This window comes from Conger conger, chromosome 12 (genome assembly GCF_963514075.1).
Source record: "Conger conger chromosome 12, fConCon1.1, whole genome shotgun sequence".
Taxonomy (NCBI): domain Eukaryota; kingdom Metazoa; phylum Chordata; class Actinopteri; order Anguilliformes; family Congridae; genus Conger; species Conger conger.
This window is the reverse complement of record NC_083771.1, coordinates 1367378-1395001: the sequence shown is the minus strand read 5'-3', so window position 1 is coordinate 1395001 and position 27624 is coordinate 1367378. Positions and strand designations below refer to the sequence as shown.

The window sequence follows — 27624 nt, the reverse complement described above, 5'->3', positions numbered from 1 at the left end:
GAACGAGACAGTAGTTAGTCAGCCATGAAACCAGGTCCTCTGCCTCTACCGTCTCGTTGTACATCTTAAAGATGATGTACTTAACAGAGTTGTCTGTAAGCCTCTCAATGTCAAACATTGAGAAGCTGTCCTTAATGTTCTCGAGGGTGTTCCAAAAAGAAACCAACAGCTGGGGGGTTCTGAAACTTACATCAAAGCCTCGCCCCTGGGGGAGAACCACCAAACAGTTTGTTCCCTGGCACAAACTTCAACACTACCATGAGAAGCTTCCTGGAGAAGTCCAAACGGGACATCACCAGGAGCTTCCCTTCCTTCTCCCTCAGGGAGAAATGGACACAGCAGTGCCTCCGGGCGCCGACCCTAGCAGCTGCCATCCCGGATACGCCACCACACAAAACTAAACCACACTCCCCCCACCTCCCCCCACTACCCGGGATCTTTAAACCCGCTATCCAGGCTTCCCTTCTCAAGACCTCTGCAAATGGCTCTATACAGCACACGAACAGAAGAGGGGATAAGGGACACCCCTGACGGACGCCGCAGTTGATTGTCACTGCCCTGGTTAGGAACCCGTTTACCAAGAATTTACTCCTCGCCCCCGCGTAAAGGAGTCCCACCCGAGCTAGAAACCCGGCCGGAAAGCCCATCGTTTTGCAGTACACTGAACATGTACTGGCGCGAGACCCGATCGTAAGCCTTTTCGAAATCTAAATTTAGAAGCGCTAATTTCAGATTTCTATCTCTCGCCAGACAGATGGCATCTCTCACCAACACCAGGCTGTCCGTGATCCTCCTTCCGGCCACTGCACAGGTTTTATCCGGGTGTATCTATCCCCCTAAAACTGATTTCATTTTGATAGTTAAAATTTTACTAAAAAGTTTCAAATCAAAATTTAAAAGTGTGATCGGACGCCAGTTCTTTAGGTCCGTCACATCTCCTTTTTTAAATAACAGGGTCACAACTCCCTCCTTAAAACTGTCCGGGAGCTGCTCCCTAAAATCAAACTCCTGAAAAACTTTCTCCAAATCTGGACCCACCAGATCCCAGAAGGTCTCATAAAATTCCAGGGGCAAGCCATCTGCCCCTGGAGCTTTCCCTTTCTTAAAAGACCTCAGGGTGGTGGACAGGTCCGCTAAAACTATGGGGGCCTCAAGACCCACCCCCTCTCCAACAGTTCTGTTCATTACCCTTAGAAACTCCTCCAACCTCTCCTCCACCACCTCCTTGGTGGAGAAGAGGTTGGAGAAGAACCTTTCCACCTCCTTCCTCAAACCCTCACTCGTTTGAGCCAAGGAGCCATCCTCCTTTCTCAACCCCTTCATGAGGGCTCCCTGCGCCATCACCCTTTTAAAAAAGTACCTGGTGCAGGCCTCTCCCTCATCTATGTCCCTCTCCCTGCTCCTAAAAATCACGCCCTTCCCCTGGGCTTCTGCCATGGCAGCCATGAGACGCCTCGTCTCCTCCACCTCTGCTCGGAAGTCAAAACCCCCGAGCAGGAGGTTAGAGTAACGATTGAGGCGCCTCTGGAGCCCGGCCCACACGCGCCTCTCTCTCTCCCGCTTCTCCACGCCAGCGTGGATAAAAAAGCTCTTTATCCACGCCAGCGTGGATAAAAAAGCTCTTTATTTTGGGCTTTGTGTCCTCCCACCACTCCACCCTGCTCCCAAAAAGGTCCAGGAGAGACTTCCAGGCCATGTACTCCTTCCTGAACTGCTCCTACACTCCCCGCTCCAGCACCAGGGAGCAGGTCAGGAGGACGTGGTCCGAAAAAAACACAGGGGTTGCCCGTGCTGTAGCCGCAGCCACCTCCCTTCCAAAAATAAAATCTATTCTGGAGGCTCTGGCCCCATCCGGACTACTCCAGGTAAAGCCCGGAGCTGGATTTGCTTCTTTTAAAAGGTCTAAGTTTAAAATCCTTTAAAACCGTGTTTAAAAACAAAGAGGTCTTATCTAATCTAAAATCCCCAAAACCCCTTCTCCCTTCCCTTTCTAAAATGCAATTAAAATCCCCCACGAACAAAAAGTGGAACCTTCCCCAGCAGGTGTGGGGGTAACCCGTGAAATAAATCAAATCTGTCCTGCTTTAACGCTGGGGCATAAACATTTATTACCCGAAATGCCACACCCCCAAAACTCAAAGAAACCGCTAAAACCCTACCTGGTCTAATCACCGTGTGACCCACCACCTCCACCCTTGTGTTTCGCACCAGGACTGCCACCCCATCCGACTTGTTCCCATCTGATCCACTCCACACAGACGGGCCGTGGGTCCACCTCCTCTCCCACTGTTTATAGGAGGAGCTGAGGGGCAGGCAGCATTCCTGTAGGCAGAGGATGTCTGCCCCCACAGTTTCCAGGTTCGCAAACACTGCCTGCGCCCTCCCTGGAGTACGGATGCTTCTCACGTTAATTGTGGCTATTGAGATGGTGGCCATTTTTTTTTTGTAAGGGATTTAAAATCAGTTAAGCCTCTTAAAAACACGGTATCACAGTTAAAACCATTTTCCCCACACCTAGGGCTTAGTGCCCCCTGCTGGCTCAGAACTTCACAAGAACTGCCACCCCATCCACAAAATGCCTCAACACCTGCAAACCCAGTGTCCCCAGCAGAGGGGATTAGATTAATACAAATTGTAGAGAAACCCGAGCAAAATGTGACCTTTCAACGCACCAGGTGCCTCCGGCCCCCTTCCCAGCCACTCCCACTGACCCGGGGTTTCCATTGCTGCCAGCCGGCCGGACAATCCGAGAGGGAAGGTGGGAAAAGTCCCGCTCCCAGCAGCAGCTGGATCAGGGGCCCACACTGTGCCCAGAGGGTCCTTGCCACCGGGCAGTCCCACAGGCAGTGGCGGACCGACTCCTCCTCTTCACACCTGGGCCAAGGGCACTTTGCAGTCCTGGCCAGTCTCCGGGCATGCAGCACTCCTTGGACCGGGAGGACCCCATGCGCCGCCAGCCAGGCCAGGTCTCTATGGCGATGCAGCAGATCTGGGTGGGCCACAGCGTTCCAAACTTCTTCCGGCTGGCCTACTGCCAGCTCACGCACCTGGCTCACCGGATCCCTACCCTGCACAAAGGACAGGAGAGACTTGTGGTTAGTTAACCCCCGCTCCCACCCCTTCCAACCCCATTTTCTTTAAAAAGGCCTTCATATTCACGTACCCTCCCACCATTTTAAAAGCCAACGGCACCGATAACGGCACCTTCACCACCCCAATGCTTTTAAAATAGGCCCCGCTAAAAAACTTGACAAAAAAAGACGCTTTACAAGACAGGGACAGACACAAGGACACCTGCAGCGCCACAAAGTGGCACCACAACACAGTGTAAAAATCCAGAACCCCCTTCCCACCCTTCTCTGGTTCCTTTTTCACTACCGTTCTGGGCAACCGCTCCCATTTGGTGCCCCATAAAAAATAAAACACAGCACGATCAAGACGAGACAACACGGCACGAGACGGCACAAACACAACACTCACAAACAGCCACAAGGGTAAAATCACTGATTTTAAAATGAGTATTTTGCCCTCCAGCGATAGTTCCCTCAGTCTCCAAAACCCCAGCCGTTTTTCCGTTGTTTTTAAAATCCCTTCCCAGTTCCCATCCCCACATCCGTCAGAATTAAATTGGACCCCGAGGATTCTCATCTGGTCAGGTCTTGCAGTCATTGGCATTCCAGAGAGTTCCGTCCCTGTCCAACGTCCGTACAGTTTCAGGTCACACTTGTCTTTATTAAGTCTTGCCCCTGAGGCCCTCCCAAACCACACTGTCCTGTCAACAGTCCGGTCAATGGAAGGCTGGTCAGTGCACAGTACGGTCACGTCATCCATGTATAAAATGCAGCGGGCCTCCTGCCCACCGCTCCCTGGAATGCCCAGCCCTGTTATCCGGGTATCCCTTCTCAACACTTGTGCCAGTGGCTCTATACAGCACACAAACAGGAGTGGCGATAACGGACAGCCCTGGCGGACACCGCAGCGGACGTCTACTGCCTTGGAGAGGACCCCGTTCACCAGGATTCTGCTTCTAATCCCCGTATACAGAAGCCCCACCCGTGCTAAGAACCCAGCCGAAAAGCCCATTTTCCCCAGCACCTTGAACAGGTACTGGTGCGAGACTCGATCAAACGCCTTTTCAAAATCTAAATTTAGTACAGCGAGCCGAATGTTTCTGTCTCTCGCATAACAAATGGCGTCTCTTACCAGTACGAGGCTGTCAGTGATCCTCCTTCCAGCCACAGCACAAGTTTGATCTGGGTGGATCACGTCAGGTAAAACCGTCCTCATCCTCAGGGTTAAAATCTTACTTAAGAGTTTAAAATCGAAATTTAAAAGGGTGATCGGACGCCAATTCTTAATATTGGACCTATCCCCTTTTTTAAAAATCAATGTGACCACCCCCTCTCTAAAACTCTTGGGTAAAATTTTAAGGTTGTCAAATTCGTTAAAAATATTTAAAAGGTCCGATTCCAATAAATACCAAAATTTCCCATAAAATTCCCATGGCAGCCCATCCAACCCCGGTGCTTTGCCTTTTTTAAAAGACTTAAAACTGCGTGTTAGCTCTTCCCTCCCTATTCCTCCTTCCAAAATGCCTCTATCCTCCACCACCCCCTCTATAAAATTTAGCACCTCCCCCATCCTTTCCTCCTCTACCTCCTTTTCCCTAAATAAATTACCATAAAACCCCTCCACCACCCTCAGCATGCCATCTGTATCTGTATTTAAAACTCCATCTTCTCCCTTCAGACCTTTCATAAAAATATTCCTTGATAAAATCTTTTTAAAAAAGAATCTGGTACATTTTTCTCCTTCCTCTATCTCCTTTTCTCTACTGCTAAAAATGATGCTTTGGCATTTCTTCTCCATTAAAATCTCCATCTCTCTTTTGACCTCTTCATATTCTTCTTTAAAATCAAACCCCATATTTATTAAATTCCCGTATCTGTTTAGTCTCTTTTGTAGTCCCACCCACACCCTCCTCTCCTTTGCTTTTTTCTCCCTCCCCTGCTTAATAAAAAATCCCTTTATTTGTTTTTTTACCCACTCCCACCACTCAGCCCGGGTCTCATAAAAACATTGGAGGGTCCGCCATTCTTCAAAAACTTCATTAAAAGCCATCACTACTGCCGGGTCCTCCAACAACCGGCAGTTCAGTTTCCATATTCCCCTGCCGACTGCTACACCTGACTTCACAGCCAGGGAGCAGCACAGCAGGGAATGGTCTGAGTAAAATACCGGGCTCAGAGACGATGCCAGACCAGCAAAACCCCTGGCAAAGAGGAAGTCAATCCTCGATGCCCGGGATCCATCACTCGTGCGCCAGGTAAAACCCTCCTGCCCCGGGTTAAGAGCAGAATAAATGTCCGTGAGTTTAAAATCCTTTATTAAATTATTCAAATAAAAAGACGTTTTGTCCATTTTAAAATCCTCCCCTGCTCCCCTCCGCCCAGCCCTGTTTAAAACACAATTAAAATCCCCAACCAATAGCAGAGGAGCTCTCCCTAAAAGATATGTGGGGAGCTCCTGAAGGAGCTCCCAGCGCTCCTGCTTCCCCTGCGGGCAATAAATATTCACGAGGTTAAAAGTCATTTCATTAGAAGAGAGAGCTACTGTTAAAACTCTGCCTGTTCTCACCACTGTGCTCCCCTTCACCTCAATATTTCTGTTCTTCACCAGCACTGCCACACCATCCGCCCGATTGGAGTGGGAGCCGCTCCAGAGAGACGGCCCCTGCTGCCATAGGTCCTCCCACATCCTGTAGGAGGAGCGATATGGCAGCCCACACTCCTGTAGGCAAATCACATCTGCTTGCACACTTTCCAAAGAACACAACACAGATCTTGCCCGCTTTAATGTCCTCACGCTGCACACATTAATGGTTGCCACCGTGAGGGGCATGTGCTGGGAAGCCATTTTATTAATATTTTTTAAATTAAAAAGTGAGGGTTAAAACAGGCAGAAATAATTAAAAACACCACGAAGTTAAAAGAAATGCCATACTCACCATTACTTTAAAACCCCACTGGTGACCCAGCAGATGACGATGGTTCCGTCTCGGAGATATAGGGGGCCTGGTTTTGTCCCTGCTCCCGGTAGATTGGGGAGGAGCCCGATGACCCGCTGTCTGACAGCCCAGCCATCAGGCCCCACCTCTCCCTCACCCCCCTTTTCTTTCTCTCCGCCCCTTCAGTTCCAGTCTCTGCACCTCTTTTACGGACAATTCCTTCCACCAACATTTCCTCATCACTCTCCCCCTCTGTTACAGTCTCCATGAAGACTGCGTCAGAGTCGGAGTCAGAGTACAGAGACTCGACGGGTTCACAGGCCATTTCTTTCTCCCTGTTCTCCCCCACCTTCACTTCCACCTCCTCACCTGCACCTTCTTTCCCGGCCACGCCCACACTCATTCCCTCATTAACCTTCACATTCACTCCACCTGCCTCTCCCTCGTTCTCTCTTACATTCTCACCAGCACCCTTTCCACCAGCCGCGCCCACACTCGTTCCCTCGTTTGCTCCCCCATTCACTCCACCTGGCTCTCCCTCATTCTCTCCCACATTCTCACTCACTCCACTCATTCCAGCCACACCCTGACCACCATTCTCACCTTCTGCCCCTTCTTGGGCTTCCTCACCCTTTCCCTCTTCCTTCTCCTCCTGCTCCTTCCTCATGGCCTCCCCCTCCTCCCGCTGCCTCTCCCGGGCGTCAGCCCTCGCCTGCTTGGCCCTGTTCGCGTAGGAATCAGGGCAATCTCTGAACAGGTGGTCTGAAGACCTGCAGAGATTGCACCTGATTCCATTCACGCACTCAGCCGCGAGATGCCCCACCTCCCTGCATCTGCCAGGTGACCATAGGCCCCACACTTCCTGCAGAGTTTTGGCTGGCCTTGGTAGAAGACCCAGCCCCCTGTTCTCCCCCAGAACAATAAGGGAGGGCAGATGTTTTAACCCCCCATAACCATTTTTGTCCTCCACCAATTTCACCGGGACCTTCCAACTCCCAGTCCAAATCCCATCTATATCCATTATTTTCTGGGCTGGCCCCCTCACCAGGCAGTAGTTTCTTAGCCAGGCTACCAGGTCTTCTGACTCCACCGTCTCATTATACATCTTGAAAACGATGTATTTTACCGAGTCATCTGTGAGCCTCTCAATGTCGAACATTGAGAAGCTCTCTTTAATGTTTTCGATTGAGTTCCAGAAGGAACCCAACAGCTGAGGGGTGCGGAAGCTTACGTCAAAGCCCCGACCCCTCGGGAGCACAACCAAACAGTTTATGTCTCCCGGCACAAACTTCAATGCTCCCATGAGCAGCTTCCTGGAGAAGTCCAAACGGGACATCTCCAGGAGCTTCCCTTCCTTCTCCTTCAGGGAGAACCGCACACAGCAGTGCCTCCGGGCGCCGACCCTAGCAGCCGCCATCCCGGATACACCACACTACAAACAATTTAACAAAGAAGTATCAACCACAGAGAAACACAGGAAAAGCACGCCCAAAAGGGCCCTACCCCCCCGGAGGACCCCCTCACTCCTCCTCTCCGGTTGGGCTCTTAACACACCCTACACACACAACAAAAGGACACAAGCAACACAGCTATTATTTACTTACTTTTTTCCTTTGAGCGCAACAAGACTCCTCTCCCACCAACCAACGATTCGACCGCCTATCTTAGCCAAAAGGCCGAGAAGCGATAACCACAAACTGGCCCCTGCCGACGGCGCCCTCCCGGTGGCCCCGGACCGCGCTCGGGGCAGACGCCACCTGGCCCAGGAGCCGGCCCCCCTCCCCGCCTTCCCAAGAACCCTGCGCACGCACTGACTGGCCGGTCGGCGAGCTACCGTAACGACCGGACTCAGCTGGCTCCTCCCACCAAGATCCACTGTCCTCCACTGGCAGGCACAGCCGCCAAAAACACTCAACACATACCGAGTACACTGTTACTTACTGAATAGCTGCTCTCTAGGCAGCGACCAAAGCTATTTAGCGAGCGGGGCATCGATCGCACGCGGCAAGCAGGCGATAAGCCAGAAACGAGCAAGTCGGCGACTCGCAAGCAACCCGCATACCTGTCGCACATTGCCGTCTGTCCTTAAACCGTTCGAAGCTGCCCCGTCCTGTGGACGGAGCATCCAAAAATAGCACAAACTCAGGTGCGTTCCTCTCCACGGAAATCTTTAGTAAAAGGCGAAAGACTTGTGCGTGCTGAAGAGAAACCCGAGCGAAATGTGACCTTTCAGCGCACCAGGCGCCTCCGGCCCCCTTCCCAGCCACTCCCACTGACCCGGGGTTGCCACTGCTGCCAGCCGGCCGGACAGACAATCCGAGAGGGAAGGTGGGAAAAGCGAGACAGCGCAATAACAACAAACAGTTACGTCCCGCACAGAAAACTACATCATTTTGCTAAAAAACTGAGGCAAGCACACTTACAACAAGGGCACATATTCACCCTATTTACAACACAATTTACATGCATACAAAAAAAACAAACAAACAAACAAACAAACAAACAAAAAGGGGGAAGAACAGGGCAACCCACCCACCTAGTAAAGGACAACAAAACACAACCTTTTTTTGCACAAAACTTGGAGAGGCGCACCGTTCCCGAACGCACTGCAATAACGGGTCGATGCTTGAAGCGGACGGAGCAAGCTCCTTCTCCGACTCCCTGTGCCAAAAATCCGTTTAATATATAGTCCCCTGATAGGGGACATATCAGATATTAAACTGATAAGAACAGATTTTGTTTTTAAAAGGTTTATTATATCAATACATTTTTAAAATACAATACATTGTTTGTGCTCGGGCATGTCCTTACAGAAATAAATATCACTTCATAAATAACAAAATTACATTACAGTAAAAACATATATTTAAATACAATAAAAGCAAGTAATTTCATTAAAATTCCCACGAGGACCCTTTGCCCTTCCCTTTTTTCCCGATAAAAGCACACACAATATTTAAAATCACAACCACAATCATTAAAACAGAAGACCTTTGTACCGGGCAGCGGTGGGCGCTCTTAAACAACCTGCCTTCACACCGCCCCTGTTACCTCGTCATAACAGATCCCGGCCGGTCAGGCTGGCCCTCCCGGCCCCATTATCATCGTCCAGGCTGCATGCCCCCATGCCCCCTTGGCCCAGTCCACTCCTCTTCTCCGCCGGTCACGCCACATGTAGTCTCTGAGGGAGGCAAACGCCACCCTCCTCAGTGCCTCCGGTGACAAGGCCCTGTTCTCCTTGATCCACACAGTGCGGGCAGTCCAGATGGCCTGTTTCACAGAGTTCATGGCCAGCCACAGGCACCTCCACCGGCGTGAGGTCCTTCCCCTGCCCACGCCGTACAGCACCATCTGGCACTGCAGGGTCAGTCCCGCTCCCAGCAGCAGCTGGATCAGGGGCCCGCACTGTGTCCAGAGGGTCCTTGCCACCGGGCAGTCCCATAGACAGTGGCGGACCGACTCCTCCTCTTCACACCTGGGCCAAGGGCACTTTGCAGTCCTGGCCAGTCTCCGGGCATGCAGCACTCCTTGGACCGGGAGGACCCCATGCGCCGCCAGCCAGGCCAGGTCTCTATGACGATGCAGCAGATCTGGGTGGGCCACAGCGTTCCAAACTTCTTCCGGCTGGCCTACTGCCAGCTCACGCACCTGGCTCACCGGATCCCTACCCTGCACAAAGGACAGGAGAGACTTGTGGTTAGTTAAAACCCCCGCTCCCACCCCTTCCAACCCCATCTTCTTTAAAAAGGCCTTCATTTTCACATACCCTCCCACCATTTTAAAAGCCAAGGGCACCGATAACGGCACCCTCACCACCCCAATGCTTCTAAAATAGGCCCCGCTAAAAAACTTGACAAAAAAAGACGCTTTACAAGACAGAGACAGACACAAGGACACCTGCAGCGCCACAAAGTGGCACCACAACACAGTGTAAAAATCCAGAACCCCCTTCCCACCCTTCTCTGGTCTCTTTTTCACTACCGTTCTGGGCAACCGCTCCCATTTTGTGCCCCATAAAAAATAAAAGACGGGACAACACGGCACGAGACGGCACAAACACAACACTCACAAACAGCCACAAGGGTAAAATCACTGATTTTAAAATGAGTATTTTGCCCTCCAGCGATAGTTCCCTCAGTCTCCAAAACCCCAGCCGTTTTTCCGTTGTTTTTAAAATCCCTTCCCAGTTCCCATCCCCACGTCCGTCAGAATTAAAATGGACCCCGAGGATTCTCACTTGGTCAGGTCTTGCAGTCATTGGCATTCCAGAGAGTTCGGTCTCTGTCCAACGTCCGTACAGTTTCAGGTCACACTTGTCCTTGTTTAATTTTGCCCCTGAGGCCCTCCCAAACCACACTGTCCTGTCAACAGTCCGGTCAATGGAAGGCTGGTCAGTACAAAGTATGGTCACGTCATCCATGTATAAAATGCAGCGGGCCTCCTGCCCACCGCTCCCTGGAATGCCCAGCCCTGATATCCGGGTATCCCGTCTCAACACTTGTGCCAGTGGCTCTATACAGCACACAAACAGGAGTGGCGATAACGGACAGCCCTGGCGGACACCGCAGCGGACGTCTACTGCCTTGGAGAGGACCCCGTTCACCAGGATTCTGCTTCTAATCCCCGTATACAGAAGCCCCACCCGTGCTAAGAACCCAGCCGAAAAGCCCATTTTCCCCAGCACCTTGAACAGGTACTGGTGCGAGACTCGATCGAACGCCTTTTCAAAGTCTAAATTTAGTACGGCGAGCCGAATATTTCTGTCTCTCGCATAACAGATGGCGTCTCTTACCAGTACGAGGCTGTCAGTGATCCTCCTTCCAGCCACAGCACAAGTTTGATCCGGGTGGATCACGTCAGGTAAAACCGTCCTCATCCTCAGGGTTAAAATCTTACTTAAGAGTTTAAAATCGAAATTTAAAAGGGTGATCGGACGCCAATTCTTAATATTGGACCTATCCCCTTTTTTAAAAATCAATGTGACCACCCCCTCTCTAAAACTCTTGGGTAAAATTTTAAGGTTGTCAAATTCGTTAAAAATATTTAAAAGGTCCGATTCCAATAAATACCAAAATTTCCCATAAAATTCCCATGGCAGCCCATCCAACCCCGGTGCTTTGCCTTTTTTAAAAGACTTAAAACTGCGTGTTATCTCTTCCCCCCCTATTCCTCCTTCCAAAATGCCGCTATCCTCCACCACCCCCTCTATAAAATTTAGCACCTCCCCCGTCCTTTCCTCCTCTACCTCCTTTTCCCTAAATAAATTACCATAAAACCCCTCCACCACCCTCAGCATGCCATCTGTATCTGTATTTAAAACTCCATCTTCTCCCTTCAGACCTTTCATTAAAATATTCCTTGATAAAATCTTTTTAAAAAAGAACCTTGTACACTTTTCTCCTTCCTCAATCTCCTTTTCTCTACTGCTAAAAATGATGCTTTGGCATTTCTTCTCCATTAAAATCTCCATCTCTCTTTTGACCTCTTTATATTCTTCTTTAAAATCAAACCCCATATTTATTAAATTCCCGTATCTATTTAATCTTTTTTGTAGTCCCACCCACACCCTCCTCTCCTTTGCTTTTTTCTCCCTCCCCTGTTTAATAAAAAATCCCTTTATTTTTGTTTTTTTACCCACTCCCACCACTCAGCCCGGGTCTCATAAAAACATTGGAGGGTCCGCCATTCTTCATATACTTCATTAAAAGCCATCACTACTGCCGGGTCCTCCAACAACCGGCAGTTCAGTTTCCATATTCCCCTGCCGACTGCTACACCTGACTTCACAGCCAGGGAGCAGCACAGCAGGGAATGGTCTGAGTAAAATACCGGGCTCAGAGATGATGCCAGACCAGCAAAACCCCTGGCAAAGAGGAAGTCAATCCTCGATGCTCGGGATCCATCACTCGTGCGCCAGGTAAAACCCTCCTGCCCCGGGTTAAGAGCAGAGTAAACGTCTGTGAGTTTAAAATCCTTTATTAAATTATTCAAATAAAAAGACGTTTTGTCCATTTTAAAATCCTCCCCTGCTCCCCTCCGCCCAGCCCTGTTTAAAACGCAATTAAAATCCCCAACCAATAGCAGAGGAGCTCTCCCTAAAAGGTATGTGGGGAGCTCCTGAAGGAGCTCCCAGCGCTCCTGCTTCCCCTGCGGGCAATAAATATTCATGAGGTTAAAAGTCATTTCATTAAAAGAGAGAGATACTGTTAAAACTCTGCCTGTTCTCACCACTGTGCTCCCCTTCACCTCAATACTTCTGTTCTTCACCAGCACTGCCACACCATCCGCCCGATTGGAGTGGGAGCCGCTCCAGAGAGACGGCCCCTGCTGCCATAGGTCCTCCCACATCCTGTAGGAGGAGCGATATGGCAGCCCACACTCCTGTAGGCAAATCACATCTGCTTGCACACTTTCCAAAGAACACAACACAGATCTTGCCCGCTTTAATGTCCTCACGCTGCACACATTAATGGTTGCCACCGTGAGGGGCATGTGCTGGGAAGCCATTTTATTAAAATTTCTTTTTAAATTAAGAAGTGAGGGTTAAAACAGGCAGAAAGAATTAAAAACACCACGAAGTTAAAAGAAATGCCATACTCACCATCACTTTAAAACCCCACTGCCACCTGCTGGTGACCCAGCAGATGACGATGGTTCAGTCTCTGATATGTAGGGGGCCTGGTTTTGTCCTTGCTCCGGGTAGATTGGGGAGGAGCCCGATGACCCGCTGTCTGACAGCCCAGCCATCAAGCCCCACCTCTCCCTCACCCCCCTTTTCTTTCTTTCCACCCCTTCCGTTCCAGTCTCTGCACCTCTTTTGCGGACAATTCCTTCCACCAACATTTCCTCATCACTCTCCCCCTCTGTTACAGTCTCCATGAAGACTGCGTCAGAGTCGGAGTCAGAGTACAGAGACTCGACGGGTTCACAGGCCATTTCTTTCTCCCTGTTCTCCCCCTCCTTCACTTCCACCTCCTCACCTGCACCTTCTTTCCCGGCCACGCCCACACTCATTCCCTCATTAACCTTCACATTCACTCCACCTGCCACTCCCTCGTTCTCTCTCACATTCTCACCAGCGCCCTTTCCACCAGCCGCGCCCACACTCGTTCCCTCATTTGCTCCCCCATTCTCACCTGCACTCTTCCCCCCAGCCACGCCCACACTCATTCCCTCGTTTGTGCACACATTCACTCCACCTGCCTCTCCCTCATTCTCTCCCACATTCTCACTCACTCCACTCGTTCCAGCCACACCCTGACCACCATTTTCACCTTCTGCCCCTTCCTGGGCTTCCTCACCCTTTCCCTCTTCCTTCTCCTCCTGCTCCTTCCTCATGGCCTCCCCCTCCTCCCGCTGCCTCTCCCGGGCGTCAGCCCTCGCCTGCTTGGCCCTGTTAGCGTAGGAATCAGGGCAATCTCTGAACAGGTGGTTTGACGACCTGCAGAGATTGCACCTGATTCCATTCTTGCAATCAGCGGCGAGGTGCCCCACCTCCCTGCACCGATTGCAAAAAATGACCTGGCAGGCCTCTGCCAGGTGACCATAGGCCCCACATTTCCTACACAGTTTTGGCTGGCCTTGATAAAAGACCAGCCCTCTATTTTCCCCCAGCACAATGAGGGAGGGCAGGTGTCTCAAACCCCCATAACCGGTTCTGTCCTCCACCAATTTCGCGGGAACCTTCCAGCTCCCCGTCCAGATACCGTCGACATCCATGATTTTCTGGGCTGGCCCCCTAACGAGACAGTAGTTGGCCAGCCACGCAACCAGGTCTTCTGGCTCCACTGTCTCATTGTACATTTTAAAAATAATATGTTTCACGGAGTCATCTGTGAGCCTCTCAATGTCAAACATTGAGAGGCTATCTTTATTCTTCTCCAGGGTGTTCCAAAAGGAACCCAACAGCTGGGGGGTTCTGAAGCTTACATCAAAGCCCTTCCCCCGGGGAAGCACAACCAGGCAGTTAATGTCCCCTGGCACAAATTTTAATGCTCCCATTAGAAGCTTCCTGGAGAAATCCAAACGGGACATCTCCAGGAGCTTCCCTTCCTTCTCCCTCAAAGAAAACCGGACACAGCAGTGCCTCCGGGCGCCGACCCTAGCAGCCGCCATCCCGGAAACGCCACCACACAAACACTAAACCACACTACAAACAATTAAACACAGACCTCCAACAACCACTGAACCAAAGAAAAGCAAGCCCAAAAAGGGCCTTACCCTCCCGGAGGACCCCCTCACTCCTCCTCTCCGGTTGGGCTCCTCCACGCACCTGTACACACAAGAAAAAACCACACAAGCAACAAAAAGAAACACTATTTTTTTACTTACTATTCTGTAGTAGTAAACCGACTCCTCTCCCACCAACGAACGATTCGACCGCCTATCTTAGCCAAAAGGCCGAGAAGCGATAACCACAAACTGGCCCCTGCCGACGGCGCCCTCCCGGTGGCCCCGGACCGCGCTCGGGGCAGACGCCACCTGGCCCAGGAGCCGGCCCCCCTCCCCGCCGTCCCAAGAACCCTGCGCACGCACTGACTGGCCGGTCGGCGAGCTACCGTAACGACCGGACTCAGCTGGCTCCTCCCACCAAGATCCACTGTCCTCCACTGGCAGGCACAGCCGCCAAAAACACTCGACACATACCGAGTACACTGTGACGTACTTACCACCGAGTCACTTACTGAATAGCTGCTCTCTAGGCAGCGACCAAAGCTATTTAGCGAGCGGGGCATCGATCGCACGCGGCGAGCGGGCGATAAGCCAGAAACGAGCAAGTCGGCTCGGCTCATCGGCGACTCGCAAGCAACCCGCATACCTGTCGCACATTGCCGTCTGTCCTTAAACCGTTCGAAGTTGCCCCGTCCTGTGGACGGAGCATCCAAAAATAGCACAAACTCAGGTGCGTTCCTCTCCACGGAAATCTTTAGTAAAAGGCGAAAGATTTGTGCGTGCTGAAGAGAAACCCGAGCGAAATGTGACCTTTCAGCGCACCAGGCGCCTCCGGCCCCCTTCCCAGCCACTCCCACTGACCCGGGGTTGCCACTGCTGCCAGCCGGCCTGCCGGACAATCCGAGAGGGAAGGTGGGAAAAGCGAGACAGCGCAATGACAACAAACAGTTACGTCCCGCACACAAAACTACTACATCATTTGGCTAAAAAACAGAGGCAAGCACACTTACAACACAATTTACATACATACAAAAAAACAAACAAACAAACAAAAAGGGGGAAGAACAGGGCAACCCACCCACCTAGTAAAGGACAACAAAACACAACCTTTTTTTTGCACAAAACTTGGAGAGGCGCACCGTTCCCGAACGCACTGCAATAACGGGTCGATGCTTGAAGCGGACGGAGCAAGCTCCTTCTCCGACTCCCTGTGCCAAAAATCCGTTTAATATATAGTCCCCTGATAGGGGACGTATCAGATATTAAACTGATAAGAACAGATTTTTTTTTTTTTGTATTTAAATTAATTTATTGGTCCGCACCAACCTCATTACATTTACATACAAACAATAAACAAACAAATTCCAAACCACATCCTCTTAACAACTGTAAACTCAAAACCCCACCCTCCCCTGAAGTCCCAAAGTCCCAACACATTCCCACTGTACCAACCCATTTCAAACCAAACCAAACAAAAACAGAACCGAAACAACCATACAACCGCCAGGTGGAAACGGGCAAAGTGGTAGCACTTGTGGGGGACCCTTCCCAGGACCATCCTACACGCGAAAGATGTAAAAATCGCGTCAAGTTTCAGGGGGATCCTCGGCACGCCGCGACCCCCCTTGTCCACCGGCATGTAAATGAGGTCGCGATGCACGTACTCGTACCTCCCTCCCCACAGAAACTTGAACATGGCCCTGGTCAGGGCCACCTTGATCCTTGCAGGAACTGGGAAAACGTAGGCCAGGTGTAGGAGTAGTGGGAGCAGGACAGCCCTCACCACTACCACCCTCCCAGTCAGTGACAGCCGCCTGCGTGCCCACACCCCCAGCCGTGATCTTACCAGCGCCATACGCTCTTCCCAGTTCCGCTCACCACTGCCCTGGGGAAAGAAGCGCACCCCCAACACCTTCAGTCCCCCTTGGCACCGCTCCCAGCCACCGTAGTCCCTCACCTCCTCTCTCCACCGGCCACACAGCAGGACTGAGGACTTGGACAGGTTCACCCTGGAGCCCGTCCCTGCCGCAAACCTGTCCACCAGGACTCTCACCCTTGCCAGGGACCGAGTCGACGACACAAAAATTGTTGTGTCGTCAGCATACTGCTGGATTTTCAACTCGGCCCCTGCGGCCCCTGGGATCCTCACCCCGTCCACCCCTGGGTCCCGGCGCACCAGCTCCGCAAAGGGCTCCATGAACAGGACGTAGAGCAGAGGGGAGATTGGGCACCCCTGCCGCACCCCCCCTGCTTGCTCCACAGCCCCGCTCAGAAACCCATTCACTCTTACGCAGCTGTACACTCCCCTGTACAGCATGCGCAGCCAAGACAGAAACCGGGGGCCCAAACCCATCTGCTGCAGGACCCGGAACAGGAAGGCGTGCTGCACCCGATCGAAGGCCTTCTCCTGGTCGATGCTGACCACCGCCAGAGGAAGGCCCCGATCGCGCACCCAGTCGATCGTGTCCCGCAGCAGAATCAGGTTCCAGCTGCAGGACCGCCCCGGTACCCCACAAGTCTGGTCAGGGCTGACCAGGACGTCCATCACCTGCTTCAGGCGGACCGCAGCTGCTTTGGCCAGCAGCTTATAGTCCGCCGTCAGCAGGGTGATTGGACGCCAGTTCTTCAGATCAGCCCTGTCACCTCCCTTATAGAGCAGCGTCACCACTCCTTTTCTCATGGAGGCCGACAGCGCTCCCCCCTCCAGAAGCGCCTGAAAAACCTCCAAGAGATCCGGACCAATGATGTCCCAAAACTCCCTGTAGAACTCCCACGGGAGTCCGTCATGCCCCGGGGACTTCCCTTCCCTCATGGAGCGGAGCGCCCCTGTCAGCTCCTCCAAACTGAGCTCCGCCTCCAGTGCCTGCCCTTCCTCCCGCCCCAACCGGGGCACCACACACCCCAGCAGTGCCTCCTGCTCCTCCGGGTCGCACTCTCTCCTGCTGAAGAGGTCTCGGAAGAAGCCCTCCGCGATCCCCAGCATCTCCGGGACCCCCGTTTCCAGCCCCGCTTCCCCTTTCAACCCGGAGATCACGGCGGCCCTCCTCCGAGCCTCAGCAGCCTGAAAAAAATATGCGGTGGGCTTCTCCCCCTCCTCCATCTCCCTCAGCCGGCCCTGGAAGGCCGAGGCCTTAGCTCTTCCCTCCAGGAGGCTTCTCACCCTCTCCTTCGCCCCCTCATACGCCTCCCACCTCACTGCCCTCCCCCTGTTGAGCTGGGCGTGCATGTAGGCGAGGAGATCTAACCACCTCCTCACCTCAGCCCGCTCCCTCCGCCGCTGCGCCATGCTGAAGTTTCGGCAGAACAGCCCGAAACGCACTTTGGCCGCCTCCCACCACTCTACCGCTGTGGGGTACAAGCCCCGCAGAGCCCTCACGGCCTTATACAACCCTCTAAAAGCCTCCTGGAAAGCCCTAGTTTTTATTAGGGAGGTGTTTAGCTTCCAGTAGCCTGGCCCCCATTGCGTGTTGGGAATGGGGACCGCCACCTGCAGCATGTCATGGTCCGATGCCCATGAAGGCTGCAGCGTGGCGGTCACCCCCACCCACTCCTTTGGCACGAAGATGTAGTCCAGGCGGCTCGCAGCTCCCCTGGAGTTACGCCAGGTAACGCCTGGAACCGCCGGATGCACTGCCCGAAAGGAGTCGACAAGGCCGTGGTCCCTGACCAGCTCTGCCAGCGCTCTCGCCGAATGATCCACTCCAGCAGCGCTAGCCCCACCCCCATCCAGCGACACATTAAAATCCCCCCCCAGGATGATCCGTCTGGAGGTGGACAGACTGGGCACCAGCTCCCTGAAAACCTCCAGCCTCCGCCCACTCCGAGTCGGCCCGTACACATTAACCACCCGTAATTTGCAAGAAGCGCAATCAATGTCTGTGAACATTGCCCGCCCCGCCACAATGTCCACCGACTCCTGGACTTCCATACCTACCCCCTTTACAAGGATCCCCAGCCCATCGGCATGAACGCTGCCCACCGACCACGCCGATGGGCCCCACGTCCACTCCTTCGTAAAGAGAAGTACGTCTCCCATGTCCCGAAGATGCACCTCTTGCAACAAAAACACATCTCCACCTGTTGCCGCCAAAGAGGCAAAAAGTGCCTGCCTCTTCCCCGAGCTCCGCAACCCCCGCACATTCAAAGTAAAAACATTACACCCCATTATTTTAAACAAAATATTTTACCTACCCACCCTTACCTTCAATCTCCTTCCTTCTCGGAGGAGTCCCCCCCTCCCTCGAGTCCTTTCTCCATCCCCATCACCCCTGTTATTCCCGCCACATCCCAGCCCACAAACTGGGAAGACAGGCTGACTGCCGGTCCTACTAAGGCCGCAGAGGCTCCAGGTGCTTCCTCCCGGTCCACCTCAATGTCCACCTCCTGGGCCTCCCCCTCCGCCGAGTCCGATAGGGCCAGGAACCTGTTCTGCAGAGGGATGCCTGGTCCCGCCTTTGCCTCCCTCCCGTTTGTGTCCCCCGAGCGAACCCGCTTCCGCGCTGCCACCTGCGCCCACACCGGCACCTCCCCCTCTGGAGGAGGGCTGTCCCCCCACGCCAACGGGGTCTGCAGGTCCGCAGTGGTGCACATAGCCGCTCCCTCCGCCTCCGGGGACAAGACCTCCTCACCAAGAGGCACCGACAGGGGGGAGAAAAGCTCCGGCGAACCCTCTCTCGGGACCCCGGACTCCTCCGCCACGGCCCTCGCCTTCATCACCACTGCGCCCAGCCCCAAACCCAGGCCAGGACGCGAGGAAGGCCCGAAGATCTGCTCACCCTTGGACCTCCCATCCATGCCTCCCAGCGCCGGAGCAGGATCCCGATCTCTTGGCCTCGCGGCGAAAACCCGGACCGGACCGGAATCCAGACCCAGACCGGAACTCCTAGCCGGACCGGAACCCGGACCGGAATCCGGACCCGGACCGGAACCCGGACCGGAATCCGGACCCGGACCGGAACCCGAACCGGAATCCGGAGCCGGACCGGACCCAGGAGCAGGACCCGGACCAGAGCTCGGGGGCGCAGCGGAACCCGGACCCGACCCAGACCCAGACCCAGCCGCCATGACCTCACTGGATCCACCTGCTTCTTGCTCCGGTCTCCCATCCGCGCCGCTCCGTGGCTCCTCCAAGACTGAGGCCTCGCCCCCATGCCCAGGACAGGGGGACGGATCCAGCACGGGAGCCAGCCCCCCAGGCCCCACCCCTTCCTGATCCGGCCTAGTGGCCAAGGCCGCCGCAGAGCCTGGGCTTGTAGTGCTGGAAGGCCCAGCCCCGTGCTCCGAAGCCTGCCCTCCCTCCGTAGCCGACTCCCCTGCTTCTCGCCCGGCCTTCTTGGTGCTAGGCCGTGCTCGACCTCCAGGAGGCCCAGAGTAGGCCCCAAACTCACCCTGCACCAAGGCCGCAAACGACCTCACCCTTTCTGGGCAAGCCCGGAAAAGGTGCTCCACACTCCCGCAGAGACTGCATGTTTTCGGGGCCACGCAGTCTTTTGTCGCATGCTCCGTCGATGCACAATGCCTGCATCGGTCGGTGGAGCACACCGCCTTAACGTGCCCGTACATCCCACACCGTCTACAGTACAATGGCTGGCCTGGGTACACCAGGTAGCCTCTGTCCGGGCCTATGGAGAAGGCCCCTGGTGGATGCGCGATCCCCCCCACACCTGAGGGATCTTGCTTAAAACGTACATAAAACCGCCTCTTACCGTTCCAGAAGCCAAACTTGTCCTTCAGCTTGACTGCCTCCTTCACCTCCGAACAATACCTCCGCAGGAAAGCCAAGATGTCCTCCTCCCGCACAAAGGGGTTGTACATGTGGACGGTAAGAGGTCTCAGGGCCTTGGTGTATAGCAAATGCATCGTAATGCCTTGTAGCGCCGGATTTCCTTCGCACTCCAAAAACTTTTGATGCAAATTAAAACACGCCGCTTCCGAAAAAAAGGTTAAATCAAAAAACCCTCTTTGGGAAAAATCCTGCAAACAAAACACCGTTTTCCGATCCACCATCAAAAGATCTTTCAAAACTTTTTCAACAAAAAAATCCAAATTAAAGCCGTTCCGTTTCTCTCCCTCCTCCATCTCCACACGAACCGTGTTCTGCAGCCGCACCCGATAGGCCGGCAATCCACCGTCTGGTGTCTCCATCCTCTTCTCTTTCTTTTAGCCAAAAGGCCGAGAAGCGATAACCACAAACTGGCCCCTGCCGACAGCGCCCTCCCGGTGGCCCCGGACCGCGCTCGGGGCAGACGCCACCTGGCCCAGGAGCCGGCCCCCCTCCCCGCCTTCCCAAGAACCCTGCGCACGCACTGACTGGCCGGTCGGCGAGCTACCGTAACGACCGGACTCAGCTGGCTCCTCCCACCAAGATCCACTGTCCTCCACTGGCAGGCACAGCCGCCAAAAACACTCGACACATACCGAGTACACTGTGACGTACTTACCACCGAGTCACTTACTGAATAGCTGCTCTCTAGGCAGCGACCAAAGCTATTTAGCGAGCGGGGCATCGATCGCACGCGGCAAGCGGGCGATAAGCCAGAAACGAGCAAGTCGGCTCGGCTCATCGGCGACTCGCAAGCAACCCGCATACCTGTCGCACATTGCCGTCTGTCCTTAAACCGTTCGAAGTTGCCCCGTCCTGTGGACGGAGCATCCAAAAATAGCACAAACTCAGGTGCGTTCCTCTCCACGGAAATCTTTAGTAAAAGGCGAAAGATTTGTGCGTGCTGAAGAGAAACCCGAGCGAAATGTGACCTTTCAGCGCACCAGGCGCCTCCGGCCCCCTTCCCAGCCACTCCCACTGACCCGGGGTTGCCACTGCTGCCAGCCGGCCTGCCGGACAATCCGAGAGGGAAGGTGGGAAAAGCGAGACAGCGCAATAACAAACAGTTACGTCCCGCACACAAAACTACTACATCATTTGGCTAAAAAACAGAGGCAAGCACACTTACAACACAATTTACATACATACAAAAAAACAAACAAACAAACAAAAAGGGAGAAGAACAGGGCAACCCACCCACCTAGTAAAGGACAACAAAACACAACCTTTTTTTTTGCACAAAACTTGGAGAGGCGCACCGTTCCCGAACGCACTGCAATAACGGGTCGATGCTTGAAGCGGACGGAGCAAGCTCCTTCTCCGACTCCCTGTGCCAAAAATCCGTTTAATATATAGTCCCGATAGGGGACGTATCAGATATTAAACTGATAAGAACAGATTTTTTTTGTTTAAGAAACTTTTATTTTTACAAATTACATTTTACATTTTATTTACATTACATACACGTAACACCAACTGTATACCCACCCCTTACCTTTTCCACAGACAACACCTATATATTCATTATTTACACTTTTATTTACACTATTTACACATTTGCCTCTTAGAGGCTCAAGGCGGCCTTCACCTTTTCCCATTTCTTTTCTCCCCTTTTTTTTCCCTCTACCTGGGCGCACACCCTCATCTCCACCTCCACTCTTCTCTCCCACCCCTTGAAACACTGCACCCCCCAGTCGTGCCATCTGAGGGATTCAGCATTTTCCTGTTCCTGCTGTCCCACAGGGCCAGCTTCCCCAAGCTCACCAGGAGGCTGAAAACCTCCCTCTCCTCAGCCTTAAATTAAATTCTGGGTCCCCATCCTTCCTGGGACCGCACAGGTTTGATCTGGTCCCAGCACTTCCCCCAAGACCCCCTTGGCCCTGTTGGCCAGCACCTTCCCCAGCACCTTGTAGTCGGTGCAGAGGAGTGTGACTGGCCGCCAGTTCCCCAGATCTGTCCTCTCACCCTTCTTGTAGAGCAGATTTATTACCCCCTCCCTCATTGATAGGGGCATTTTCCCCACCTCTCCCACCCGGTTGAAAACTTCCACCAGGTCCTCCGCCATTATACCCCAGAAGTGGGTATATAGCTCCCTGGTGATCCCGTCCCTCCCTGGCGTCTTCCCCGCTTTTAGGGAGAACAAGGCCTCCCTTACCTCTTCCTTGCCTATCTTCTTCCCCAGAGCTTCCTGTCTTCCCTCCCTTACCTTCCTCCAGAGCTTCCCTACCAGCCTGTCCCCCTCCTCTGTGTCCCTCTCCTCCCTCCCAAACAGCACTGAGTAAAAAAGCGCCGCGGCGTCCAGTTTTTCCTCCTGCTTCCTTACCTCCCCCTGGCCTGTCCTTATCGCCTCTATCCATCCGTCGCTCTGGCGTTCCCTCACGACTTTAAAAAAGAAAGGGGTTACCCTCTCATCCTTCTCCCTCCTCTCCACCCTTGCCAGGAAGGCAAACCGCTTTGCTTTCCCCATGTAATATGCCTTTATCTTCCCTTTTAAAGCCTTTACCTCCTCTACCTCTACCCTCCCTCCCCTGTTTGCCACACCCACCCAGTATTGTAGTTCGCTCTGTAGTGCCCACACTCTCTCTCTCTCTTCCCTCCTCTTCGCTATCCCATAGGCCACACAGAACTCCCTTACCCTTTGCTTTACCACCTCCCACCACTCCAAGATACATGGAAATTGGGCCTTGAAAGCCTTCCAACCAAAATAAAACTCCTTAAACTGCTCTACAAAAACTGCATCCTCCAGGAGTTCTGCATTAAAGCTCCAAATCCTGCTTTTTTTCCGCTCCCCTCCCTCTAATATACACTTTATTGCACAATGGTCGGAGGACCAGCTTGGTAGCAGCACAAAACTTTTCAACTTAAACGCCTTTGAAACAAAAAAATAATCCAGCCTTCTCCTACAGCCCCTGGAGTTCGCCCATGTAAACCCCTCCCCCTGTCGGCCATTTTCCCCAAAACAATCAAACAAAGAAAACCTAACTAAAATCTCTTTTTCTAAATAACTAACAGAAAAATCCCTCCTTCCTCCCACTATCCCTTCATCCACAGCCACATTAAAGTCCCCTCCCAAAATCATACCTCTATTCGTCGCCAACAAAACCGGCAACAACTTAAAAAAAGCCAAACGCTCAGAAATATTGCACGGGGCATGCACATTTATGAGCCGTAATTTCTCCCCCCCCCACAAAACATCCACACACAGGAGCTTTCCTGGGACTATGGTCAGGAACTCCTCGACCACTACCCCCCTTCCCTTAAACAAAATCCCCAAGCCGTCTGCGTGGACATTGCCCACTGACCAAACTGAAGGCCCTAAACCCCAATCCTTCCTAAAAATGGCCACATCCTTCCCCCCTCCCAAATGGCATTCTTGAAGGAACAGTACATCAAACGGCACCTCTTTTAGCGATAAAAACAGTGCAACCCTTTTGTCCCGTTCCTTTATGCCCCTGGCATTTAGAGACATGAAAGTCCTCTCCATTACTAAAAGTGTATTAAAAGACTTATTGGCTTCCGGCCTACCTCCGTCCAAAAATCTTCTCCATGGCCCCCCTCGGATCCGTTAGCGGTGGAGCCTCCAAGCTCCCCATCTCCTTCTCCACCTCCTCGGCCCAGTCCTTGGGCCTAGCCACGGCTTTGGTAGGGGCCTTGGCCTTAGCCTGCCTCCCCCCCGGTGGAGCTCCAGCCATCTCAGGCCTCTCCTTCCTCTTCTCTCCCCTCAGCCTGATGACGGCATCCTCCTCCATGGACAGCTCCATGTCGGACTCGTCGCTGCCTTCCTCCGCCGTCTCCCTCCTTTCCCTGCTGCCGAGCTCCAGATCGGTGTCCGGGATCGGGCCTTCCTCCATGTTAGGTCCCGCTGAGCCCGGCCTAGGCCCTCTCTGCTCCCCCTTCCTGCTTTCTGCCTCGCTCTGCTCTGCTGGGCCTGGTATAGGCCCCTCAGCCTCCACTGGGCCTGGTGTAGGCCCCTCCGCCTCCACTGGGCCTGGTGTAGGCCTCTCCGCCTCTGTTGGGCCTGGTGTAGGCCTCTCAGCCCCTGCCTGTCTCGTTGTAGGCCCCTCCGCCACTGTTGGGCCTGGTGTAGGCCTCTCAGCCCCTGCTGGTCTCGATATAGGCCCCTCAGCCTCTGCTGGGCCTGGTGTAGGCCTCTCCGCCCCTGCTGGCCCTGCTGTAGGCGCTGCTCTCTCCTTGGCTGCATCGGCGTAGGTGCGGCGGCGCTCAGGGCATGCCCTCATGAGATGGTCCCCGGAGCCACATACGTTGCAGGTGCGCGGCTCCTTGCACTCGACTGCCATGTGCCCTCGCTGCCGGCAGTTGTGGCACACCACCGACCTGCACCCCGCGTCGACGTGGCCCACCTCCATGCACCTCCGACAAAAAGGAGGCTGCCTGGAATATGAGATGTGGCCCTTCACTCCTTCGACCATGCAGAGGGCCGGAGGATGGAGGTAGCCCTCGTAGCCATGGTCGCTCTCCCGGAGCAGGACCTCGTACACCCTCTGGCCATTCCAGAAGCCGAAGACGTCCCTCCGGTATCTGGGTCCGGCCACCACCCTGGCGAACCTCTCCAGGTACCTCCCGACCGCCTCGTCCGGCACGTTCATATCGAAGAGGTTTATAATCACCACCCTGTGGTTCCTCCTCTCCATGGACTCCACTCTCCATGGCCCCAGGTCTTCCCTCTTGCATCTCTCCATGAATGCCTGGAATGCTTCTGGTCCTCTGAAGGCCATGTCAACGAACTCCTCTCTCCCGTTCCTCTGGATGCCCAAAATATCCCTCTCTGACAGAGAGAACTTCTCCAAAACAAAACTCTTCACAAATTCTTCCCTCTGGGGCATGCTCCCTGGGGCTCCTGCCCATTTCACCCTTGCAGTGTTTCTTACGGCTCTCCAATTGCTAGATGACATACTTACTGTCGCTTCTCTCCACCACAAACCACTTGATCTTAGCCAAAAGGCCGAGAAGCGATAACCACAAACCGGCCCCTGCCGACGGCGCCCTCCCGGTGGCCCCGGACCGCGCTCGGGGCAGACGCCACCTGGCCCAGGAGCCGGCCCCCCTCCCCGCCTTCCCAAGAACCCTGCGCACGCACTGACTGGCCGGTCGGCGAGCTACCGTAACGACCGGACTCAGCTGGCTCCTCCCACCAAGATCCACTGTCCTCCACTGGCAGACGCAGCCGCCAAAAACACTCAACACATACCGAGTACACTGTTACGTACTTACTGAACAGCTGCTCTCTAGGCAGCGACCAAAGCTATTTAGCGAGCGGGGCATCGATCGCACGTGGCAAGCAGGCGATAAGCCAGAAACGAGCAAGTCGGCTCGGCTCATCGGCGACTCGCAAGCAACCCGCATACCTATCGCACATTGCCGTCTGTCCTTAAACCGTTCGAAGTTGCCCCGTCCTGTGGACGGAGCATCCAAAAATAGCACAAACTCAGGTGCGTTCCTCTCCACGGAAATCTTTAGTAAAAGGCGAAAGATTTGTGCGTGCTGAAGAGAAACCCGAGCGAAATGTGACCTTTCAGCGCACCAGGCGCCTCCGGCCCCCTTCCCAGCCACTCCCACTGACCCGGGGTTGCCACTGCTGCCAGCCGGCCGGCTGGACAGACAATCCGAGAGGGAAGGTGGGAAAAGCGAGACAGCGCAATGACAACAAACAGTTACGTCCCGCACAGAAAACTACATCATTTTGCTAAAAAACAGAGGCAAGCACACTTACAACAAGGGCACATATTCACCCTATTTACAACACAATTTACATACATACAAAAAAAACAAACAAACAAACAAACAAAAAGGGGGAAGAACAGGGCAACCCACCCACCTAGTAAAGGACAACAAAACACAACCTTTTTTTGCACAAAACTTGGAGAGGCGCACCGTTCCCGAACGCACTGCAATAACGGGTCGATGCTTGAAGCGGACGGAGCAAGCTCCTTCTCCGACTCCCTGTGCCAAAAATCCGTTTAATATATAGTCCCCTGATAGGGGACGTATCAGATATTAAACTGATAAGAACAGATTTTTTTTGTTTAAGAAACTTTTATTTTTACAAATTACATTTTACATTTTATTTACATTACATACACGTAACACCAACTGTATACCCACCCCTTACCTTTTCCACAGACAACACCTATATATTCATTATTTACACTTTTATTTACACTATTTACACATTTGCCTCTTAGAGGCTCAAGGCGGCCTTCACCTTTTCCCATTTCTTTTCTCCCCTTTTTTTTCCCTCTACCTGGGCGCACACCCTCATCTCCACCTCCACTCTTCTCTCCCACCCCTTAAAACACTGCACCCCCGTCGTGCCATCTGAGGGATTCAGTACTTTCCTGTTCCTACTGTCCCACAGGGCCAGCTTCCCCCAGCTCACCAGGAGGCTGAAAACCTCCCTCTCCTCAGCCTTCAGGCTCCCCACCCCGGCAGCCCTCATGACCCCCTCTTTGTCCACTGCTGTGGCCCATACCGGGAGAAACACCCCCCTGTTTGCCCTTCCCCAGAACACTCTTGCGAAAGGGCATTCCCATAGGGCGTGCCCTCCCGTCTCCTCCCTCCCACAGCCCCTAGGGCACAAAGGGCTCCTGGCAGTGCCCGCCCTGTGCATCCTCTCCCTCACTGGTAGTCTTCCCAGACCGCCCAACCAGTTCAGGTCTCCTGCCCGGTTTGGGAGCCACCTGGCCGTCAACCACCTCCATTGCCCTCCGCACCTTTCCACCTCCCTCTCTGCCTCCCTCGTCCTCCTGCCCAGGATCGCCTTATAGAGGGCCCGATGGTCCCCCAGCCCCTGCGCCATGATGATCTCTCTGTGAGCCCTTAAAAAGAGGACTGCCCTTGCGTAACACCACGGGGTATCCTCCGCCCTCGGCCCCCTGTTGTCCCACCCCACCAGGTCTCTCATTGCTGTCCCCACCCACATCTTCATGAGGTGCCGGCACTTATGGCCCTCATCCGCCACCAGGGTATCAAAAATGCCCTTTAAAGATAGCACCTCTAGCTTTAAGCCCACGTCCACGAGGCCTCTTCCCCCTTTCTCCACTGGCAAAAATAAAACCTCCCGTTTTACCGGCTCTAACCGCCCTCCCCACAAGAAATTAAAAATCAACCGGTTCAATTTCACCCTGCACACCGCCGGCATCGGAAAAACCCTCCCTAAATAACTCAATTGCGGCAAAAAATCTGCCTTCACCACTAGTACCTTACCTGTCAATGTTAATGCCCTCGCCCTCCACAAACCCACCCTCTTCCTTACCTTTTCCAGGCACTGTTCCCAGTTCAGCCTGTCTGCCCTCTCCCTGCTGAACCGGATCCCCAGCACCTTCATCCCATCCTCACACACTGCGAGGCCATGCTGCTCCCCCCTCCTCCCTCTCCATCCCTCGGTCACCATCACTGCCGACTTGCTGTTGTTCACTTTGGACCCCGACCCCCGACAGTACTGGCCCACCAGGCCCATGACCCTCTCGATGTCCCTTTCAGAGGAGACCACCACTGTAGTGTCGTCCGCGTACTGCAGCAGCTTTAAGGTCTCTCCCCCGCTGCCTGGGATCTGCAGGCCTCTAAAAACCCTGTCCTGCCTCATCAGTTCTGCCAGGGGCTCTAT

The 27624-nt window shown here is 53.6% G+C and overlaps 4 non-coding genes and 4 pseudogenes across 4 annotated transcripts; all 8 read right to left on the bottom strand.

The window, feature by feature from the left end:
- Positions 1 to 8108: 8108 nt before the first annotated feature.
- LOC133106106 (U5 spliceosomal RNA) lies at positions 8109 to 8225 on the bottom strand. The gene has a single exon (XR_009704284.1). It is a non-coding gene; the product is annotated as a U5 spliceosomal RNA (small nuclear RNA).
- A 363-nt stretch (positions 8226 to 8588) lies between these two features.
- LOC133106304 (U2 spliceosomal RNA) lies at positions 8589 to 8760 on the bottom strand (annotated as a pseudogene).
- Positions 8761 to 14864: 6104 nt separating this feature from the next.
- On the bottom strand, positions 14865 to 14981 carry LOC133105752 (U5 spliceosomal RNA). Its single transcript, XR_009703945.1, has one exon. It is a non-coding gene; the product is annotated as a U5 spliceosomal RNA (small nuclear RNA).
- Positions 14982 to 15307: 326 nt separating this feature from the next.
- On the bottom strand, positions 15308 to 15487 carry LOC133106455 (U2 spliceosomal RNA; annotated as a pseudogene).
- Positions 15488 to 20807: 5320 nt separating this feature from the next.
- On the bottom strand, positions 20808 to 20924 carry LOC133105751 (U5 spliceosomal RNA). Its single transcript, XR_009703944.1, has one exon. It is a non-coding gene; the product is annotated as a U5 spliceosomal RNA (small nuclear RNA).
- Positions 20925 to 21248: 324 nt separating this feature from the next.
- LOC133106551 (U2 spliceosomal RNA) lies at positions 21249 to 21424 on the bottom strand (annotated as a pseudogene).
- A 3981-nt stretch (positions 21425 to 25405) lies between these two features.
- Positions 25406 to 25522, bottom strand: LOC133105750 (U5 spliceosomal RNA). The gene has a single exon (XR_009703943.1). It is a non-coding gene; the product is annotated as a U5 spliceosomal RNA (small nuclear RNA).
- A 359-nt stretch (positions 25523 to 25881) lies between these two features.
- Positions 25882 to 26059, bottom strand: LOC133106394 (U2 spliceosomal RNA; annotated as a pseudogene).
- Positions 26060 to 27624: the final 1565 nt, after the last annotated feature.